The 18,150-nt window shown below is 50.7% G+C and overlaps 1 non-coding gene across 1 annotated transcript; it reads left to right on the top strand.

Moving 5' to 3' along the window:
- Positions 1 to 2,928: 2,928 nt before the first annotated feature.
- Positions 2,929 to 3,035, top strand: LOC123800894 (U6 spliceosomal RNA). The gene has a single exon (XR_006782045.2). It is a non-coding gene; the product is annotated as a U6 spliceosomal RNA (small nuclear RNA).
- Positions 3,036 to 18,150: the final 15,115 nt, after the last annotated feature.

Below are 18,150 nucleotides of genomic sequence, written 5' to 3' on the forward strand. Positions count from 1 at the left end.
GAATATCAACACTACAGGGCAGGGATCACTGTTCATTCTCAAATGTAACCCCGGTGCCTAAAATAGCACCTGACATTCTGTGATGCTTTGCTGAATGAATGGGCTGCAGGAGCCCGGACGTGGGGCTGTCCAGGTGGGGAGGCAGATGGGGGTCAGGAAAGAGCAGGAGTGGAGAGGCTCAGCTAAGCCAGTGCACCAGGGCTGGAGGACATTCCATAGAAGTGACAGCTTGCTGCCCCCCCCCCCCCCCGCCGGAACCCCGAGGATGGGAGAGTAAGAGGGCAAGGCTTTGAAGATGCAAACATGGGGCGTCTCCCGGGGCTTTCCTCCTGGGTCTTGTGTGCCTCCGGCCCTGCCAGTAAACAGGATCTCTGGGCAACTGCCTGAGAAACCTGCCCACTGCCCCAGAGGCCTTGACTCGCTCCTTCCTGTGCTATAAATCGGGCCCCTTCCATCTGTGACATCCTGGATGCTGCTGGGGGAGGTGAGGCAGGACAGATGTGTTGCAAAGAACTGTGGGCGGCCCTGAGCAGCACACTGCACCTCAGTTTTCTTGTCAGCAAAATGGGAATGGATTTCAAGGCATGCCTCTGAAGTTGAATGAAATAATGAATGAAAGTCCTTGGGAAATGGAGGTGTCCCATGGACCCATTAAGAGGTAAAGGCACAAGAAACCAATCTAGCTCTGCCACCAAGCTCAGTCTCATTGCCTGCAAAATGGGGTGGATGCGAGTCACTAATGTCCTAGGGCTGTTGAGAGATTCAACACGCAAAGGAAATTCTTAGCACGCAGTAAACATGCAACGGTTGTTTGCTTTTATTCATGGTAATTATTCTATTAATGGTAGAGAATAAAATGTTATTGAGAAGCCATCTGGGAGCCCAGGAGTCTCAGTTCACACCCCAGAGGGGACCATGACCGTGGGCTCCACACAGCACAACTTCAGCCCTGTGCCTTTTGTGGACCTTTCAGTTTGGTCCTAGAGACTCTCTCTCACACACAAGGTCACCTCCTCCCACTGCCTCCGGCAAGTCATACCTGTGAGCACACTTCTTCCCTAAAATATGCCACAGGAATAAATACCTGGCCTTGAAGCCAGCCTGGGAGTGGATGTGTCGGGAGTTCAAATGTGGGCCCTACCACTCCCAAGCTGTAGAAACTTAAACATGCTAATTGCTCTGTGCCTCAGTTTCCTTTTCTGAGAAAGGAGAATAATAATAGCTCTGGCCTCTTATAGTTGCCATGAGGATTGAGTGAATTAAAATGTGCCCAGTGCCTGGCACTGTGCCTGGCACTTAGCAAGTAGCAAGCCTATCATACGGAAGAGTGTTACTATCTTCATTCCACCAATAGGTAAACTGAGGCTTAGCCAGGAGAAAGAACTTGGTTCAAGTTAGCAGTTGTCACATTTATTGTCCCAGAGCTGGGATTAGTTTCTTCACACCAGTAGAAGCCCTAGCCAGTGAACTCGCTGTTTGTGAGTTATCTCCTTTCATCCCTTAGTGGATTTTTTGGGTAAGTGGGAGTCCATGCCAATATGGTTAGAGAAAATGGATAAGGGGAAAACTTAACCTTGGGGAAATCTCATGCACGAACTTCTTTTCAGAAAGCTGGGGAAACACTGAGCCCTGTATTAAAAGGTCTTGGGTTCCAGTGTGAGATGTGCTAAGCAAAGTAATAGAAAGTCCTCGAAGGCTCTTGGGCAGGGGAAGCACGAGCTTAAGGGATAGGAATCTGGCAGTGTGTTTGGGTTCATTTATGTTCCCGAGGTCCGGACATGGCTCGGGGAGGGGGTGCAAATTGGCACAGTGATTGAATTCCACAAATATTCAAGACACATTTGTAGAGCCTAAATGAAAGGTGTCGTGCCGGTGTGGAGGTTTGCAGTGAGTAAATCCAACCAAATCCCTCTGCCCCGCGCTTACGATCTGGAAAGGAGAGGGACAATAAGCGAATATACAACTGGATCGACCCCACGTTGGGGAAGAACTGTTCAGAAGAAAGCAAAGCAGGGTGCAGAGAAGAGCCTGCATGGGGAGAGGTGGTGTTTGGTTGGAGGCACAAATGGAGTGAGGATGGGGACACGGAGGGAGAGAACTTTTTAGGTGGAGGGACGTTAAGTGGAAGGCCCTGAGATGGGAGCATGCGTGGCGGGTTCAAACTCTTGCCAGGAGCCCCGGGTGGGACAGAGAAGGGGAGGACAGAAGGAACAGGTGAGAGAGGTCACAGGGTCAGACACACAGGGCTTCAGAGCTGTCTTAAGAACGTTTTACTCTGAGTCCTGTGGGAGATCATCGGAGGCTTCTGAGCAGAGGAGGGACAGGTTCTGACCTAGGTTTGAAGGGGACCCTGTCAGGGGGCACGTGGAAAATGGACTGTGAGGTCCAGAGCAAACCTGGGAGCCTGGGGATGGTGACTTGTTCCGGCGTGGGGTGGTAGAGGTGGGGAGGGGTGCTGAGACTCTCCATCTGTCACGGAGCGGTGGAGCTCGGAGGTGACTGAAGAGTGGGCAGTATCTGTCGAAGCCGCCAGTGCACATGCCCATTCACCTAGCGTATCTGCCTCTGGGGCTTTATCCTACAGTTATATTTGCGCATGTGTGAGATGACCCAGATACAGGGATGCTTCTTGCTGTGCGAAGAGGGAACCGAACAGGCTGGTTGGAGCCAAGTGTGGGTGGGGACGTGGAGGTAGTGCTGCGGAAGTGGGGACAGGAGCTGCCATCTGGAGTGCCAGCTGTCACGTTAAATATCCATGGGAGTGATTAGAAGATGACCACCAATCCTCGGATCGTCTTCCCAGCAACAGGTGAGGTCTATGCACTACTCTCGGAATCCGGGCTGCTCTGGGACTCCTTGGACCAAGCTATGGCAAAAGTGATGCTGTGGCAGCTTCCCGGCCCAGATCTTAAAAGACTAGCAGCTTCTGTGCTCACTTCAGCAGCCCATATGCTAAAATAGGAACGAGCCAGAGAAGATTAGCATGGCCCTTGCGCAAGGATGACATGCAAATTTGTGAAGTGTTCCATATTTAAAAAAAAAAATAAAGAAAAAAGAAAAAAAAGAAAAGACTAGCAGCTTCTACTTCCTTTTTCTTGGAATGATCGCTTGGAGAGAAGCCAGCTGCCGTGAAGGAAATCCAACCACCCTGAGACTGCCATGCTGTGAGGATGTCTAGCTAGGAATGGAGAGGTGTCCTCTAGGATGAGACACCATGGGAGGGAGACAGAGACAGAGACAGAGAGAGAAAGACCAGGTCCATCAAGCCTGCAGACATGAGTGAAGAAGCCAGCCATCTTGGAAGGGAGCTTCCAACCCCTGCTGTCTCAGAGGACACCGCATAGTTCAGAGATGAGCGGCCCTGCCAAGCCCTTCCTGAATTCCTGACCCACAAAATCATGAATAAAACAAAGTGCTGTTTTAAGCTTCTAAATTGAGGGTGATTGATTGTAGTGCAAAAGATAACCGGAATACATACACCCTATCACCCACCAATTGTAAGCCTGACTCTTTGTCCAGATAAGATTCTCATGCCAGCCCAGACAAGGACATGCCAGTGTAATGACAGTGTCGTGGCAGAGACTTAGAGACCACCCAGGTGCCCATTCCTGGGGTAGGAGAGAGGAGAACATGTGGCTGCCAACCAAGGAGTTCTAGTCAACATCTAGAAGCCATAAGTCAAGCCGCAACCCAGACCGTTGTTAAACAGGGAATGAGCACTAGAGCGAAAATAAATCAAAATGCATATCCAGAAAGCAACAATACCCATACAAGCATACAGTGTTCTTCAGGAAGACTGACACACCAAGGAACACATGGGACCCATCACAATGGCTCTATGGAGGAGCAGAAAATCGGAAGAAGAAATGGGGTAAAAGAGAATAGAGAGAGAAAAATAAAACAGAGGAGGGGCACAAAGGGGTCACTGATGATAGTCTGCCATGAACTGAGGACTGTTTTTTTTTTTTAACTCAACTCTCTACATTTGAAGCTTAAAAGGTAATAACAAAGGTAAACAAAATGAATGTCCCTAAGTAGGGGGTTGTTGAATACATGACCGCACATCCACACGGTGGCATACTTATTAAGCCATGAAGACAAATGTTGAAGTTTTCTCTGTATGAATACGTAAGATTCTGCAAAGTGTATTTGCATGGGGGGCGCAGAAATGATGTAGAAGGGTTATATAATAGGCATCCATTTAGGGGGGAAATAAAAGTGTATGCATTTGCATATATGTTTATTTTTTATCTTTTAAAAAATTCATTTATTTTAGAGAGAGAAAGAGAGATCGTGGACGTGAGCAGGGGGAGGGGCAGAGGGAGAGGGAGAGAATCTCAAGCAGACTCCCTGCTGAGCGTGGAGCCCGTTGCGAGGCTTGAGCTCATGACCCTGAGATCATGACCCTGAGATCACGACCCTGAGATCATGACCCAAGTAGAAACCAAGAGTCAGACGCTCAGTCAACTGAGCCACCCAGGTGCCCCTGCATATACATTTATAAACAAGTGGTATCTTTGTGGAAGAATATTCCAGAAACTAATCCAAGTGGATGCTTCTGGGGTTAAGAGGCAGGTGTGAGGGGACAGGAATGGCTGGGAGAGCTTCAGAGGGGCCAGGCACCCGTGTCAGTGCTCACTTCTGGAATCCAGTCACCATGATGTGATGGAATCCAGGTCCCATGGAGAGGCCCATGTGGAAAGGAACCGAGTCCCTCTCCTCTCTCCTGCCCTCTGCCCCTAGCCAACAACCAGCGCCAACTTGCCAGCCACGCAGGTGACCTCCCTGGGCGGCAGATTCTCCAGCCCCAGCCAGGCTGTCAGATGTCATCTGAATGCAAGCTCCCGAGGACTAGAGCTGCCCCGCTAAACCCCTCCCAAATTCCTGACCCTCAGACACTGTGAGATAGAATCAGTGTCGCTGTTTTAAAGTGTCATGCTGCGGTGTTGTTACACAGGATAGAGAAGGGCCCTGCAGCCCTTCCCAATAGGAATCCTCCTCCCCACCCCTGAAACCACTTTCCTGATTATTTATTATTCCCGTGAATGTTCTAACTTTACTACATACATAGAAATCCTTACACAATATATAGGACTGTGTTTCATTCTGAGAAGTATAGAATGCCCATAATATAATATATACATTTGTCTTTCTAATGCGTATCCTATCTTACTTGCTTTTTTCTTCCACAATATGCTTTGAAGAGCCATCTGTGTTGAGGCAGGCAGCCGCAGTTCTTTTTCACTAATATAATATTCCATTATATTAATAACATAATATTATATTATAATATTCCATTATATTAATAACATAATATTATATTATAATATTCCATTATATTAATAACATAATATGATATGCCATTATAGTAATGACAATATTATAATATTCCATTATTTTGATAACATGATATTATGTTATAATATTCCATTATATTAATATACAACACTACCATTTAGTAGGCAGGTGTGCTATCTAAGTGCTTGGCACACATGGTCAATTTCATCCTCGCACCTGTGATAGCACCTGGACACCATGAAAACCTACAAGATGTTGGCTACGCCAGTGACCTCTGTCTATACTTGGACTTCTTATTTTGAAACAATTTCAGATTTACAGAAAGGTTGCAAACATAGTACAAAGAATTCCTCCGTACCTTCATCCAGATCCCTCAAATGTTCACATTTTACTCCCCTTGCTTTATCATTCAATCTCTGCTTCCATTTCTGTCTGTCTAGGAGTAAATTGCAGACAGGATGCCTCTTTACCTCTTAATTATTCCGGGTATATTTTCTTTTTTTTTTTAAGATTTTATTTATTTATTTGACAGAGACAGCCAGCGAGAGAGGGAACACAAGCAGGGGGAGCGGGAGAGGAAGAAGCAGGCTCTTAGTGGAGGAGCCTGATGGGGGGCTCCAACCCAGAACGCTGGGATCACACCCTGAGGCGAAGGCAGATGCTTAACCACTGCGCTACCCAGGTGCCCCATCGGGTATATTTTCTAAACACAAGAACATTTTTTATGTTCCACAAGAACTGGATGATACGAAAATCAGGACATTAACATCGTGTGGTGCTGTTGTCTACATTATAGACTTCATGAAATGTTGCCAATTGTTCCACTAACATCCTTCATAGCAAACAAACAAAAACTTTTTTTTCCTGATTCAGTATCCAATCCAGGATACTCGTTACATTTAGTTTTCGTGTCTCTTTAGTCTCCTTTTATCTGGAAGACTTCCTCAGTTTTTCTGGTTTTGTTTTTGTTTTACTTTTATGAACTTGACATTTGTTCACGTGCATAGACCCGTTGTTTTGTAGTCGGTCCCCCTAGTCGGGTTTTTCTGTTATTTCCTTATGATTAGACTCAGATCAGGCACTTCGGGCTACAAGACCGCAGCAGTGATGCCCTGTACTTTGCAGCGTGTCCTATCAGGGACATGATGTCGATTTGCCCCCTGCTAGTGATGTTTGCCTTGGTCACTTGGTTAAGGTGCTGTCTGCCCGTTTTCTCTGCAGTCGAGGCACTATTTTTCTCTTTGTAATTAATAAGTATCTGTGGGGGAGACACAATGAGACTATGCAAATATTCTGCTTCTCGTCATACTTCCTACCCACATCCTTCCTAGCGGGATGATATATTTTGTATTAAATATATTTATTATTTGGCCAAGGAATACATGAGTATGGATCAATAATTCAACAGTATAAAAAAGTGTAAGGCAAGTCTCCCTCCTACTCTCGCCCCAGCCACCCAGGTCCTCTCCCTGAGCCATCCTTCTTCCTGCTGTTTCCTGCGTCCTTCCAGATTGTTCTATGCACAGTCTGATACTCACGTGCATCCTGTATCCTCGTTTAGAGTGATATGCACACAGAAGGTAGGTGAAGATACACATTGCTCTGCGTCCTGCTTTATTTCACCTAAAATTTTGGAGGCCATTTTCTTTTGCTCATGAAGAGAGATCCCTTGCTGATTTTACAACCTTATGTCCACCTGAGATGCAGTCCCTTCTATGTTCACAAATAAGGAAACTGAGGCCCAGACTGAAGAAGGGCCGGGTCCCCAAAGTCAGAAGGCAAAACAGACTTGGAAACCAGTCCAGGACCCCCGCACAAGGGAGCTGATAGTTCTCACCACTGGGGAACCAGGCCTTCCAGGGCCTGCCCCAACAAGATGCCAGGCCCAAGCTCATGTCTCTGTTCCCAGCCTGGCTTCTCCCCACTGCCTCCCCAACCCCCGGGGTCCCCTTCTTAGCTCTTGTTAGGGACTTCCCTTCAGCTCCCTGCTGGGCCAGGCCTCGGGAGCCCCATTGATCCTCTGACAGCCCAAGACAGATCGTTGGGGAGTGTGTATTCAGGTGCAGGCCGAGCACATGGAGGCCAGATGAGAACAGGGGTGGGGGTCAGGGGCCCACTTGGGTGGGGGATAGACGACTGAGGAAGGGGAGGATAGAGGATCCCACAGACACCTGCCTCCTCTCCCCTTCCCCCACCATTCCTTCCCTCCTTGGAACTTTGGCTCCCCCCCCCCCCCCCGCTCCCACCCTCATGTGGGGTGGGGCTGATCCATGTCCTCTCCTTTCTCTTGGCCCAGGAGGCCTGGCGTGTAGCAGAGAGAAGTTAAGATATGAAATGCACCCTGCTTGGTTTGATGGCAGCCCAGGGCCTCCTGTGAGAGTCAGGCAGATGATATCTCTTCCTGAGCCTCAGTTTCCCTGGGGCGATGAGGAGGAAACAGGCTTCACATGGGTCTAGCAGGCAGTGGAGCATGGCCAGTATATGTCTCCAGGGCCCTTCACTGGCCTCTTAACACTCACATTGCTTGGTCCCTCTCTGGTTAATGAAGCCCCTACCCATCTTCCCTGACTCTCCCCACCCCAGAAGGAACATGGCACTTGGGGTCAGGCTTGTTGACCCAATGGGGCTTCTAGAATGGGATGCCTGGAGCTTCTGCGTTCCATGCTGGAAGAGCCTCGGCACAGCCATGGGTTGGTCTCTGCCCCTATTCCTCGGATAATGGGTGCTCACTCCCTAGCAAGGTGACCCCTGAGCTCTGCCTGGTCAGTTCTCCTTTCCCTCTTGCAGAAATCTGCCCCCCTGTGGCTTTTTCAGGGCGGTGTGGTCCCCAGAATGGGGAGTCAGCCCAGATGCCCTGGGACCCCCGAAAGGCCTTTAGATGGCATGCGCATCGTGAGTGGACTCCCAAGCATTGTGTGGTGTGAAGGGGGTGGGGGGGGTATGGGCACATGGGGGCTGGGGGGGGTAGAGGAGTAGGGCTGAGTGAGGGAAGAGGACATGCAGAGGAGATGTGACAGAGAGAGGAACGAGGTTCAGTGAAATAGACTGGGACTCCGTGAGGGAGACAGGATCTCTGAGGGAGGCTGGGGGCGCAGAGAGGGAGCTGGCAGAGCAGAGGGAGGCTGGGGCTCAGATGGCAGGCTGGAGACTCAGCGAGGGGAATGGGGACAGGGCAGGGGGTGATAAAGGCTCAGACAGCAGAATAGTCACAGAGAGAGGGACGAATGCACGCAGGCCACGGTGGCTCAAGGAAGAGGAGGCTGTTCCCATGGAGGGTGGCCCAGAACGGAGCCCCGGAGAGCAGCCCGGGAGACAGACCCTGAGCTGATGGTCCTTAAGGAGCCCTGGGTGCACTTTCCTGGGACTCGCAGCCGGCCGCGCCGGCATGTCAGCACCTCTGAGGAGCGCTGGCCTTCCAGAGGGCGCCGTTCAGGGAGCTGAGGTAGATGGCTGGAAGGGCTGCCTGGCCCCGCGCCGGGCTAGGGAAGGTGCCGGTTTGCCTTCCCTGCAAATGAGCATATTGTTGGAGGGCAATATGGACAGGAGGCAGGGGGGCTGGCCTCAATTATCCCAACAGCAGGGGTGCGGGTTCTGGGGAGGGGACAGGGTTTGTAGCCCTCACAAATCCCGGGACATGGCATTGGAGCTCCTTAGATGGAGTGGCTAGCTGCCCATTGCAGAGACGAGGGAATAGGCCAGAGGGATAGTTTGTTACTCAAGGTCACACAATACGACACAGACACTCGTCGCGTATGTCCGTGCCAGACCCTGTCCACAGCCCGTTACTGAAGGCTCACTACTAACCCCACGGAGTGAGTACTTTTGTTAACCCCGCTTTATGAATGCGGAGGTGGAAGCACAGAGCAGTGACACAGCCAGGAAGCCCCACTAGCTGGGATTCGAACCCAGTGATCCTGGGTGATCCCGGTAGGGGCAATAGGGCTGGGAAGCTCTCAGACTCGGGCTTCCCCGGGCCATGGGGGCTGACACTGCCTTTCTCCCCCTCATTCGCCTCTCTGCAGGGATGCCGGGTATGTTTGGTGCCCCCGGCAGGGTTGGGAGGTGAGACTTAAGTATGAATAAATAAACAGGGAGCAGATGGTGGGGAGGGGGAAGTACAGAGAGGGGCAGGGCCAGGGCCTCCCACTTCTCCCTGGGAAAACATTACGGGGCCGGAGCAAATGGATTCCAGACTCAGGGCCTAGAAGCCCCCTCCCCAAGCCTGCTGTCCTATCTGCCGGTCTGGGACCTGGTACAGAGCTTGCGGGAAATGGTAGGCTGGGGTTCTGAGTCCTACATTCTGCCCGTCCCGTCTATCACTTGCCTCTCTTTTCCTGTGTAGCTTTGAGCAAGTCATTTTACCTCCGTGTCTCCATTTCTGCACCTGTCAAATGAGTGGAAGGAGAATGAGTGGAAGGAGGTGGTCAAGTTTTGGTTCAAAGGCCAGCTCCTCAAGGAAGTCCTCCTTGATTGCTCCATGCAGATTTTGTTAGAGCAACAGCCTAGAGTATCAGAAAGAATACGAGTATTTGTGTCTTTCATCTCACAGCAACCCGTTCAACAGATTTGTCCGGCATCTGCTATGTGCAGGCACTACGACACCTTCGAGGCTGACATGGTGCCCAGAACATAGTTTTTGTCTGTAGCTCCAGCAGCTGGCCCAGAGTAGCTACTCGACACTTGTCATGTGAATACACGAATGGGAGTGTGGCTGAAAGAGGAGACGAGGAGTTGCCGTGTGTCCCAAATGCGGAACGTGCATCACTGTGGTGAGGGTGGGAGTGGACAGAAGGTGGTATGAATGAACAGCAGCGGGGTCTCAAATAACAAATCCACGGTGAGAAAGTCTGCCAGGCCTTCCCCTGGGCCAAGGAGCATCTCCAGGGATGCCAAGAACACCTTTCTAACGCCCGTGGGTCTCTCTCTCTCTGTCTCGCTATCTCTTTCTTTTTGTAACCTGGAGAAAGCTAGTCTGGGGCCAGGAGCTTTGCAGGCAACTGTACCAGCTAGACTTTGAGAATATTGTTTCATTTCCATTTTATTCCTTTTGGTCGGTTACTTTTTATTTGTGAGAAGGGATTCTGATTTTTCATTTTTGTTTGGATATTGCCGGAAGGATGGTGCTTAGCTAGTTCTGGAGAAACTCTGAAGTGTTTGGCACTTTCCGATATAGTGATGGTCTGGGACCAGGGTGGCAACGGGGGGCCCTGACGGCAAAGGGGCACAAGGGAACTCGTGGTGGTGGTGGAAATGTTCTGTGTCTGGATGGAGGTGGTGGCTACACGGGTGTGTGTATGTTTGTCAAAAAGCACTGCACTGTATGCTTTAAATGAACCCATTTTGTTTTATGTACATTATACCTCAATAAAGTTGATTTAAGGACACATAGAATTCCCAAGGCTGACTGGAGATATTATGTACATAAGATATATGTACTTAAGATATTAAGTACAGATGCTCTGTGGGTGTGGCTGAAGTCATGAAGATTGTTCAACACACAGTAAAGTTGGGGAAACGTGGAGTCAATGAATAAATGGATAGATAGGAGACAGACAGAATGAATGAATGAATGAATGAATGAGAGAATGAATGAGTAAATGAGCAAGTGAACGATTATCTACCCCATGTATGATAATGATTTCATTCTACACAATCCCCATGTATCAGGCGGTCATGATCAAAGGTTGTCCTATTTCAATTGCATAGCTCTTGTGATGGGACGCTCACTACCTCATGACATGGTCCTTTCCATTGCCTGAACACTAGGACTGTGTGAAAGACCTTTTTCATATTAAGTTCATTTTCCCGATGGTCCTCTGCCCTTTGTACTCTACAGACACATCTACTCTCCTATCTGGGGACAGTGCAACTGCCATCAATCTGCTCTACTCCGAGTGCTTTGTCTCAGCTGCCGAGCTACTGTGCCCACCAGATTCCGCTTGCACAGGGCTTACATCATGGTGGGGCAGCAGGAAAAAGAAGAAGTACACAGGCAAATAAAATAATTACAAGCTGCAAAGGTAAGAACAGGGTGAGAATATTGGGGAGACTATGGAAGCATGAGGAAACAGGAAAGCCTTTCTAAGGAGTTGACATTTGAGCTGAGTCCTGAAGGATGTCAAGGAGCCAGGAGAACCAGAGAAAGGGCATTTCAGGCTGCAGCAAGAGCAAGTGCAAAGGCCCTGAGATCAGAAAGCGCTTGGGAACAAAGGCAGTCAGCCTGGCTGGAGTGGGATGAACTGAGCACAGGGAGGTCATTCAGGGCATTGATGGTGAGGAGTCTGGAATTGTTTTTATTTATTATTATTTTTTTATTTACCTTTTTTAAAAAGATTTTATTTATTTATGTGACAGACAGCCAGCGAGAGAGGGAACACAAGCAGGGGAGTGGGAGAGGAAGAAGCAGGCTCCCAGCGGAGGAGCCCGATGTGGGACTCGATCCCATGACGCTGGGATCACGCCCTGAGCCGAAGGCAGACGCTTAACGACTGCGCTACCCAGGCACCCCTGGAATTGTTTGTTTTTTTTTTTTATTTTTTTTTTTAAGATTTTATTTATTTATTCGACAGGATAGAGATAGCCAGCGAGAGAGGGAACACAAGCAGGGGGAGTGGGAGAGGAAGAAGCAGGCTCACAGTGGAGGAGCCTGATGTGGGGCTCGATCCCGTAACGCTGGGATCAAGCCCTGAGCCGAAGGCAGACGCTTAACCGCTGTGCCACCGAGGCGCCCCTGGAATTGTTTTTAAATTCAGTTCTCAAACACTTTTAAGTGAGGGGTGATACGATATACTTACATTTTAGTAGACAGTTTTACTGAGTTAAAATTAACTGAGGGCTTTTCTAGTTCCAGTAGTTCCGCGCTTCCAAAGTGATAACAAAATGTCTTCAAGAGACAAACACGTGGGGGCGCCTGGGTGGCACAGCGGTTAAGCGTCTGCCTTCGCTCAGGACGTGATCCTGGCGTTCTGGGATCGAGCCTCACATCAGGCTCCTCCGCTATGAGCCTGCTTCTTCCTCTCCTACTCCCCCTGCTTGGGTTCCCTCTCTCGCTGGCTGTCTCTATCTCTGTCGAATAAATAAATAAAATCTTTAAAAAAAAAAAAAAGAGAGAGAGACAAACCCGTGGTAGTCAAATGAATGGCCTCCACAATGGGAGGAGCGTTTGAGTCTTGGCTCTGCCTCATTTGTGCTGTGTGACTGTGGGCAAGGGGCCTCAGTTTCTTTATTTGCAAATTGGGGTAACATCATGGGGTTGTTGTGAGTGTTACTTGGCTTCATATTGGGGAATCATTTAAATAATATCATAAGTGCTTTCTGTTTGTTTAATAAAACCAGAAACAGGTGAGGATACAGAAAGCAAGATGTTGAATCCTTTCTCATTCTCCTTCACTTCTGACTCCAGCAAGAAGAGAGCCCTGTGGGGTCGGTGGGGGTGGGTCTTTCAGATACTTGCTACAAAGAGAGAGCAGCCGCCCCTAGATCTGGAGGAGTTGGTAAGGGTGTTGTGTTTACATCGTTTATATGGACAGCCACATTTCTTTATGTCACGTGCTACCAATTTTCCATTTAGTCTGGTTATCTCAAGTTTCCTTTAAAAAAATTTTTTTTAAGTACAACAAAACCAAATAGATTTAATGATTCAAAAACAATGGTCCCTAACGGTGGGATGAAGCCCGCCTGTCCCAAGTGGCCCATACTGTGGAGGAGGCTCTTGATGGGTTTTGACAGATGTTTTTCTAATCTCCCCTCCTCACTGTGCTCTTGGGGAACCACAGGACCTACTGTGTGTTCTGTGCTTGGCCAAGTCCACCGGGGCACCAGCAGAAGAACGGGATTCACCCTGGAAATTCTGTCTGCATTCTGGTCTGCAGTAAAGATTCTGGAAAGGGCTGGTGGACTCCCAAATTTGGGGGGTTCCTGAGGTCCTTCCTCTCTCATCCCTCAAATCCAGTTCCATCCACTGAAAAATTCTGGGACTCCGTCTTCCTATTACATCTGGATTCTGATCCCTCCTCTGCACCCAGGTCCGGTCTACCAACCACCACCTCAGCCCTGGTGACAGCAGCAGACTCCCCCTCCAACCCCTTCCCATCTCTGCTCCGCTCAGCAGCCAGAGCCAGCCCAGGTCTCCCCTCTGCTCAGAGCCTCACATGGCTCCCAGATCACTTGGAGGAAAAACCGAAGTCTTCACCACCTATGACACCCTTCCCAAGCTGACCTCCTCACCTGTCCAGCCCCAGCCTTTGTCCCAGTCAGGCTGCCCCCCCAACCCCCCACCACAGTGACCTTCTTGCTGTTTCTAGGCACTCCAAGCAGGTTCCTACCTCAGGGCCTTTGCACATGCTGTCCCTTCTGCTTGCAATCTGCTTCCCTCTGACATCTGCAGGGCTTCTTTCCTCTCCGTTCAGGTCAATGCCCCCACCTCAGAGAGGCCAACCACTGTAACAGTCAGTATTTTCCATCTCATTCTTTCTCTTTCCTCTGCTCTTCTCTCATAGCACTTATCACTACTAGATACTGCATTTTATACTTCATACATGCTTTGTGTGTGTTTCTTGCCCATCTCCCCTGAATGGACCTCAAGACGACAGGGATTTCCATCTGTTTTGTTCTCTGATGACCCCAGCACCTGGAACAGTGCCTGGTGTGTGTGTCCGAGGGTGCAAGTCCAGGGAAGTGTGTGAAGGGGGGGCAGTGAGCCCCAGTCTTGCCTAGCTTTCTCTGTGGCCCCTTGGTTCCCTCTCTGGACGTGGTTTCCTTCTCTTTCTGCCATGACCCCCTCACCCCTCAAGGGCAGAACAAGACAGTGAAACTTGCCTCTTGGGAAAGATGTCCAGCTGCGGGCAGACCCTCCTCCTACTTCTCCCTCCCCTACAAGCCTGTGGGGAGTCACGGCCACATCAGCTGTACCTTCCATGGAAAATCCTCAAAAGAGAGAGGGCCTTAGGGGCGGAATATGCTGGATGTTCCTGGTCACCCTGCTCCCAGCCCCTGTGTCCTCATCTGGCAGGAGGTAAGTGATGAGAGTGGACGACCCCTGCGAGTCTATTGTACAGACAAGAAGACTGAGGCTCAGGGCAGTGCATCTGTCTCCAAGACAGCTGGGGCCACGGTTCCCTCCTCTGTAAAAGGAGGGTAATAGCTCTTCCCTCCTAAGGTCGTTGGAGGATTAAATGAATTAAAGAAAGCCTTTAAAGCACTTAGTGGTGTCTAGCACACAGTAGGTGCTCAGAAAATGCTGACTGCTACCGGTGAGCCTATCCACAGCCAGCAGGTGGCAAAGTCAAGGTTCAAACCTAGGTCTGTGTGAATCTAAAGCAACCAACCCCCCCGCAACCGCGAAACAATGACAGTAATAGTCATGGCAACAAGGACACCACCACCTTTAATAGCCTTTTCCACCCCATATGGTCGCTCCAGGGGTTAGAGCAGAAGGCTATCAGGTGGCCGCACCTGCCCTGCAGCCACAGCCAGGGCCACGGGCGCCGAGCCCTCCTGCCCCCCCCCCCCCTTCGCACGCACAGGTTGGCGGCCAGCATGACCTACCGCTGGGGGCGCTCCCAATCCAGCCGCCCGGGGGGCCAAGCGGGGCCCCTGGGCGGCCCGGGGAGCCCCCCGGGGGAGGCGAGCGTGGCCGTTGGGCTCTGGAAGGAGCCGCACGGCCTGGAAGACATTACACGGCTGTCGGCCGGGGGGCGTCGCTCGGAGTTCCGGAGGGGGTCCCGGCGGCGGACGCGCCAGGCGAGGGGACGGCCCCGCCACAAAGCGCGCTTTGTTCTGCGCGCCCCCCGGGAGCTGGAACCAATGGATTGGCGGCAGCTGAGGTCATCTGTCAGGCAGCGCCGGGGGTCAGGCCCGGGGAAGGGGCCGCGAGGGAGGGCCGGGCGGATGGCCGGCGGGGGTCCGTGTGTGAGGCCGGGCGGTTAACGGCTGAGGGCGGGGGCGATCGCCGCGCCGCTTCGGCCTCAGTTTACCCATCTGTCCCACAGGGAAGGGAATGTCTGTCCTGTCCACCTGTCGGGACTACGGTGTCAAGTGTGGAAGGCGTGATTCTGTTGATGGTCCTTCTGTGATGAGCTCTCCCTACCTTCCCGCTCTGTGGGAACGCGGGAGTCAGGACCAGCCGCAGGGGCAGAGCCGGCAGGGCAGCAAACGCGCGTGTAGAGGCGGCAGGGATGAAAGCCTTGCAGCCTCTTCTGGCCCAGGGCAGTCAGGGCCTCTGCCTGCTTCCCCACTTTGGCCCTGGAGGCCAGATTGAGCCTGCCTTTGGCCAGGGCTGACAGGTGGAGCTGCCTAGACCCTTAGAGCCCATTCCCCCCTCTCGCCCCAGTAAGTGTTTTTCTGACTGAGGCTGATCAGGTCTGAACACTTTTCTCTACCCCCACAAAACTACATCCCATCTATTCATTCATTCACACCCCCATCTGTGTGTGCCTCAGTGTTCCCATCCATACAATCAGATCATGAGGCTTCTAAACATTCCATACAGGGTCCCCCAGGGGATGAGGCCATCAAGTCCACGGAGCCCCAGAAATGGCCCAAAATATTTGTGTGTGTTTCTGGAGAAAGGGCTTGTGGCTTTCTTTGGATTCTCAATCGTGTTCATAACCCAAAAAAGGTTAAGAAGCGCTGGTAGGAGTGCAGGGAAGGAAAGCAGCCCCTCCAGACTCTGCTAGAGGAAAAGGCACTTGGAACAGCCACCCTGCAGAGCAATCTGCTCAGACCTCAGAAGTCAGAGACTGAGCTATGGGTCAGCCAGGCAGTCCCCCTCCCAGGGATACAGTTGAGGGAACACGGAGAGTGACATCGGAGGTTGTTCGTAACAGCAACACTGGAAAGCTCAAACGTCCATGAACAGGAGAATGACTAGGAGATGGTGGTATTCAGACCCTGGAATGCCGCATAGCGATGAAAAGAATGAGTCAGACCTACACGGAATTTATTCATCCAACCAGTATTTATTGACCACTTACTATGTTTTGGGCGGTGGGCCCACAGCGATAAGACAGATCCAGTCTTGCCTGGAGAATGTTTTCTAGCTGGTGAGACAGACAGAAACAGATACAGAAGATAATTTCAGAGAATGTGATAAATGCCACAAAGAAAGTAAAGCTGAGTAAGGTGGCAGAATGATGGGGGACAGGGACTGTTTTACGGAATGGTCAGGGGAGGCCCCTCTGAGAAAGTGACCAGAACGAGGGTGATTCTGGGAGAAGAGCAAAGACAATTAAGGGGGTGAGTGGCAAATAATGGGGTAGTGCCGGGGTAGAAATGCAATCTGCAAAATAATGTAAAAAGGAAAAGCCTGCTTTACTTATACTTTACACACTACACTACTACAAAGGTCTGGAAGGGTATATGCCAGAGTCATGAAGGCAACTGTCCCCAAAGTGGGGAGGGCAAAGGGACCACCAGGACTAGGACTCACAGTGCGGTTCAGCTTGCCTCTCCTATTTTAATTTTTAATTATTTAGAATTTTAATGTCTTAATATTTAAAAGGTGAATTACGCACATCTAACTTGTGAAATTAAAAACCATTTTAAATCTTCCGTGGTGACTGGGGGTGGGTTCCAGGGCAGCGAGGGTCCTAAGGGGTCCCTACACACTTTCACTGGACCCAAGTTCTTGCCTGGGGAGGGGACACACACTTAGACTGGGGAGCCCAGAAGAGGCACGTGGCTCAGCCTGAAGTATCCAGAAGTTTCTTCCAAGAGGCACCACCTTCGCTGAGCTTGAGACATCTGGCTCAGCACTCCCCAGTGTAGACTAGAGGAGAGGCCATGATGTGTGTAAGACCACAGAGCAGGAGTGGACAGTGTAAATAGAACCTGAAACTCCCAGCCAGGTCTCCCCAGCCTGAAGCAGTTGGCTTCTCTGGGCACCTGACGCACCTCCCTCCCAGCCAGGCCCCTCCCTCCACACTCTTCCCACAGAACTTGCTCTGCCGGCTAGAGGCCCCGCCCTGCTCTGGCAGGCCAGAACGCAGCGCCACCTGCTGGCGCAAGAGAAAAATGCAGCCCTCGGCCTTCACTGAGAGCACCCAGCCGGTTTCAAAACCCAGCTCCTCTTCCGTGGGAAGAAATCAGAGAGGGAGACAAACCATGAGAGACTCTGAACTCTAGGAAACAAACAGGTTGCCAGAGGGGAGGTGGGTGGGAGGATGGGGTAACTGGGTGATGGGCATTAAGGGCACTTGATGTGATGAGCACTGGGTGCTGTGTGCAACTGACGAATAACTGCACTCTGCATCTGAAACTAATGATGTACTCTATGTTGGCGAATTGAATTTAAATGAAAAAACAAAACAAAAAAAAAGAATGACCAGTCCCTCCCACTTCAAGCCTGCTCCACGACGGCCGCCCAGTGTCTAGACACAGGGCCCCTAGCGCTGCCTGCTTGGGTTTTACCTGCAAGAAGGAAAAGCTTTTTCATTAAGGGCATTCTGGTACCCGAGAGCAGTGGGGTCAGGAGGAGGTGATGACTCACATGAACCAGTGGCATCTCATGATAGCAGTTTACAAAACCCGCCCTCAGCTTACTGACCCTTGGTACAAATCTCAAGGGTAGACGGTCCATTTGACAGCTTGGAATAAACCTCCAGGGAGGGGCTTGTCCAATGCCCTACGGTGAATCGATGCACAAGCTAATCCCATAACATGGGCTCCTGGGACTCAGCCCAATGTGGGTGGAGGGGGTGTCACCATATTCGAAAATCATTGTCTCAGCCTGGATCGGTGGTCTCAGCTTGTGGTTCCTGAACAGCAGCAGCAGCAGCACCAGGAACTTAGAAGAGCAAATCCGCAGGCCTCACTCCAGACCTGCTAAGTCAGGGCCCAGCAATCTGTGTTTTA

The sequence above is a fragment of the Ursus americanus genome, chromosome 22 (genome assembly GCF_024610735.1).
Source record: "Ursus americanus isolate L20-20 chromosome 22, mUrsAme1.1.p, whole genome shotgun sequence".
NCBI lineage: Eukaryota > Metazoa > Chordata > Mammalia > Carnivora > Ursidae > Ursus > Ursus americanus.